This window comes from Alosa pseudoharengus, unplaced genomic scaffold (genome assembly GCF_046254945.1).
Source record: "Alosa pseudoharengus isolate Yale_2024_CS ecotype anadromous, Long Island Sound unplaced genomic scaffold, YU_APseudo_1.1 YU_APseudo_1.1_scf_19, whole genome shotgun sequence".
Taxonomy (NCBI): domain Eukaryota; kingdom Metazoa; phylum Chordata; class Actinopteri; order Clupeiformes; family Clupeidae; genus Alosa; species Alosa pseudoharengus.
Genome location: NW_027468657.1, coordinates 17,324,934 through 17,329,933, shown reverse-complemented (window position 1 = coordinate 17,329,933; position 5,000 = coordinate 17,324,934). Strand labels below are relative to the sequence as shown.

General features: G+C 43.8%; 1 protein-coding gene across 1 annotated transcript in view; it reads left to right on the top strand.

Moving 5' to 3' along the window:
- Positions 1-3,024: 3,024 nt before the first annotated feature.
- The window catches only part of LOC143132870 (A-kinase anchor protein 13), a 46,430-nt gene continuing 44,454 nt past the window's right edge, over positions 3,025-5,000 (top strand). The window contains exon 1 of the mRNA XM_076292694.1: positions 3,025-3,202. The gene's annotated coding sequence lies outside the window, so the exon portion shown is untranslated. The remainder of the gene's footprint in view (positions 3,203-5,000) is intronic.

Sequence of the window (5,000 nt, the reverse complement as noted above, 5' to 3'; positions counted from 1 at the left end):
AAACAGACTTTCCTGACTGAGGGGAGGGTAGTCTACAGCAGTAATGAAAAGCAGTAGCCGTCAAGTGTAATCCTGTGGGATTGTGTGAATGGGGAATGGATGGAAGAGGATGCGGAGGTGTGTGTGTGTGTGTGTGTGTGTTTGTGTGTGTGTGTGTGTGTGTGGAGGGGTGGGGGGTGCAGGACCTCTCTGACCTCGTCAAATCCCCCTCAACAGATTTTCTCCTGGACAGGGTGGGGTGGGGAGTGTGTGTGTGTGTGTGTGAAGGTTGGGGTTGGGGAGCCTTTGTCTGTCTAAACACAACTGACAGTAAACATGCAGCACACCACAGAACAACAAAGACTCTCTGTGTCTAATTCTATACTTCAAATGACGCTTCCTCTCATTTTCTGCATTTTATTTTCCTTTTACTGTTGTGCTTACATCTTTAAGTTAACATGTATATTCTGCTTCTACTACAGTAAATGTTTTTCATGTGCTATAAATACGTATTCCTTAACTTCTTTCATCTGACAGAGAGCCCTTGTGTATGATTCTTTCATATACATACATACACTCACACACACAAATATTCACATATACAGGACAGGAACAATGACAGGACTGTGTGAGAGACTGATCCCAGTGCAGTTGACAGTGCAGCAGCTAACTGACAAGTGGGTTGGGTTATTTCATCTCTTCCACATGTTCACCCTCTCTTATTGATGAGTGGGTTAGGTTATCTCCTCTGTTCGACTCTCTCACCCAATTGACGAGTGGTTTAGGTTGGTGGTTTATCTCCTCTGTTCAACTCTATAACCTCTCTGACTGCGTTTCCTCTTACCTGATTAGGCGTCTCCTTATCCCCCCTTCTCCTGTCCCTGCAGCGCTGCTATTTACGGGACCTTTAAAGACGGATAGCAGGCCTGCTGAATGTCGACCAGGAGGGGAACTCTCTCCCCTTTCCCCTTGCTCACTCACTCGCTCATCCTCTGGCTAACGTTTCCTCTGAACTCATTAAGACACACTGTATCCTCCCTGCCTGGAAGGACTGAATATGGGCACAGTGCGCAGTCTTACAGAGGGGATGTTTTGAGGCTGATGACAGAGTAGACCCAACAAACAGTGTGGGAAATAAAGCAAGGAATACTTTGCTTCTCTCGATTTCAATTTCTGTCAGAACAGCTCCCTCACTACAACCTATGCAATGGGTGCTCAAGTTATTTTTTATTTAATAAGGGGGAAGTGTGAACATAAATTACAAGAACAAAACATCTTAGGTGTCACACCTGTCTTCTATATTAATACAAAGTTTCTGGACTATGATAACTTAAGTCAGAAACAATGGAAAATTGTATAGGCTACTGTTTTGCCATTTTGCATCTAGGGAATACTTTGGGAAAATTGGCCAACATATTTTCCATTTTGAATAAAATCCCGTCAGTGTACATGGAACTCACAATATCGACTGCGAAACAGCACTAAAACAGCCATCTTAGACATAGGCCTACCGTACACATCGCTCATGTCTTTATCAGGTTCCGTGTAATGACTACTGCCCTGTAAATAGAAGAACCGCGCCATCTAGTGTTGGATTAATGTAGCGGACAGAGCTACAGGTCCAGGTTAGATGCATGTCGTTTTTTTTACTGCATTATTAGTTTCCCCCTTTGATTGTTTTGATTAAACAGGTCTATTTTTATAATGATGACATAGCCTAAACAACAGCTCAAATAGCCTAGCCTACCATAAGTTCATCATGTGGAAAACGACATCCTCCAAGTGCTTATAACTCACCTCAACATGAAAAAGTCAACTCTCTTTCTTTTTGCGCACAACTGCCAACTGCTTCTGTCTCCCTCTTTGATCAGTGCCAGTTCTGTTTGCCAGTGGCTACACCCCCCTTCCCTTTAGAAGACTTTTTCTCGACGCAAGTGCTTCAACTTACAAAACGGCTGTTGTTACGGGACAAAGACTGCAATGTCCTCTTTTGTGCCATGCTTGTTTCCTGTCTCTCTGGCTTGGCAGCGGAGTGCCGCGGCCGAGCCCCGGGCCTAGCGTTAGGATTCCCCGCACGTCCCCCCCTCCTACTGTGGTGGCAAACGTGTTCAAGTGCTGCTCAGCGTGACGGAGTGCACAGCCTCTTTTCTCTCTCGCTTCCTATTTATCTAATTCCAGAACGAGAGACCGAAAAAACAGTCCTTCATGCGTTTGCCAGAGCCTTTGTATCTGCTTAGAAGAAATTAAAAATCAACACCAGCAAAACAGCAAACAAACAGAAACCTGATATATTATTTGGACTGAGCATTTCAGAGAATTTACAGATATGAATATCTTAAAAATAGAAAATAAACTGTTGACTTAAAATAACTAGGCCTAGGTATAATGTTATGTCCTAAAATGTAGGTCGCAATGGTGATTCAATCATGTGCCATTACGTCGACAGTTCACATATGTAGGCTAGGCCTAGAATCTAATCATAAAACGGTCCTCCACCTGCTGTTGCCTGGCTACCCGCACTCCTCTCATTCGCCACTAGAGTTCTGTAGCCTACCGCCAAAGTGAGGTAGCCCTTACATCAGAGGCCTTTGTGTCGGCTCGTAGTCTAGGCTACATTCATTGAAAGACTATTTAATTTGTAAACTTACAAATACATATGCAACATTTGAATGTTTAGTTTCAGAGTAGGCTATCCACTCTCGGCCCATCTCAACTTCTGCACCCCACATTTTTAATTAAATTGCTAAATCAATGTAGGATAATGGAGAAGAGATTATGATCATTATGTTCATATTTTCTTTTTACACAGTCGCATAGGCGTCACACAGGCGAGTGTTCCCTGTCGCCTAGATGAAACTTGTGGCCAACATATTTGGCCGTTTTGGGGGTAGGCCCGCTGAGAAATGTTCTGTCCCCCTCCCTTTTCTAAACTGCCATCAACCTTCTGTGGGAAGCCGCAGCCATAGCTCCCGCCCACCGCGCAAGGGTTGCCTGTAGAAACCAGAAGCGAGCTGACGCGCTTTCGCGGCAGGTTATCGAGAGCATTCTCCGAGGTGGCCATTCAAAGTTATTATTGGTTCGACATAACCATCCCGTTGCGCACCTGAATACGACTGTTTTCAACAATTGTGTCTGAATGGAAGAGGGTCCCTCTCAAGTTCTGAATTAACGCCACGGATATGTTTCAAAAGAAACACTCACTTTGAGGGCTCCAAAGTTCAAGGTAAGGGGAGCCAACGAACAAGGAGTTCAACGGGACTCGAACCGTGAGACGAAATAGCCTATAGCCCACAAGTAACAGAATGTCAAGTAACGATATCAGAGAGGATGTCATGTTAACCTTAAAGTCGCATTGATGGCACCCGCGGCAGATTTTACAAACATAATTACAAGTAAAAAAAGAAATAGGCTACAATGTGCAACACTCTGCAAAAACTTTATCGCTAGGTGATTGTTTACTGCTAGCCTACATGCCTGCTTATCGACAGCCCTTGCCATCTCTGGGGACCTAGATGCAGTGTACAGCATTACTGCGGCTGTTGTGGCGTGTGAATTTCTGCGCAGCTGAATAGCCCACATTATTGTGTCCAACTAACTTCAGTGTGTCAGCAGTCCTGTTGCCCTGCTCCCTCTACTGTAATGGGGGGCCTTGTCTGCCAATAATGTGGTTTCCTCAAACAAACAGTCATCGGAACAAACAAGCATACAAGAGAGTCCGTGGCAGATTTCCAGCTTCTTACACTGTTTCATCAAATGTCTTATGAACAGTTCACATAGCCTTTCTCACGGTTAAACAATTTACCTCACTCAGGCATCTCTTTTATAAAAGGATACTATGGAAAAAAGTAGCTTATAACAGTATAACGACAACAAAAACAACAGCACCAGCAATGATACTTTTTGTTTGAAATGGGAAAGAATTTGAGGAGAATTTGCTGTTATCCTAATTAATTTGCTGATGAAGACTTCCTGAAATCTCTGTGGTAGAGAGGTTTAGCACTTATTGGTTTCTTGGCAGAAATAAAAAATGTAGCCATGTAGGTCTTCAAAACTATGCAGAAATAAAGTAATTATTTACACAAATGTTGAAAACATAATGACTAACAAAATGATTGAAGGGAAAAATAATGCATTCTGAAGTGAGTGGACTTTGTTCTTGGTTCACATTTCCATTTTTGGCACATTCACATGTGTAGGCTGTGTAAACTGTGAGTGATATTGTAACTCGGAGGCTTGGTACAGTATGTTGTCCACAGCACAGCACAGCACAGCACAGCACAACACAACACAGCACAACACAACACAACACGGCACGGCAAGGCATGGCACGGCACGGCACGGCACGGCACGGCACAACACAACACAACACAACACAATAGCCTCACTGATTGCACAAACATACAACAGCACAAAATCACATCACAACACTATCCAATGCATAACAAAACACAACACTCATGTCATAGCAGAACACAGTGTAGGAGAACAGAGCAACAGCACACAGCACAGCACCACAACACCAACTATGAACACCTGTAGGAGAAACACCATCTAAAGACCCCCTTTTCTCTTGCGTGCGGGTGTATTCCTCTCTGTCATAATCCATATATGGTTGAGTAGTAGCCTATTGAGTGTATAGATTAAAGGTAATGGATGGGAAATAGAGGCCTTTTGAGTGTGTAGATTAAAGGTAATGGATGGGGACTCCAGTGAATGTTCACGGTGACTGACAGACAGAGAGGGCCCTGCGCCACCTGATGATTAGGCCTGCCTGTGCTCTTCTGGTCCCTTCAGAACGCCGGCTCCCCACTGTAATTAAAGGTGTTTTGGAAACACTGGAGCCGAGTGTGCAAGGCCTGTAATAACCTGCTTGCTTTGTGATGGAGCAATGGGCTCTCTTTTTTGGATCCGCAAACCTTACTCTCGTCAACTCGCTCTGACAAAAGGGAACTGAATTTACAACATGTGGATCTATGAATTATAAAATGCAGTAGTTATAATGTATCAAGCTAAATGTATGT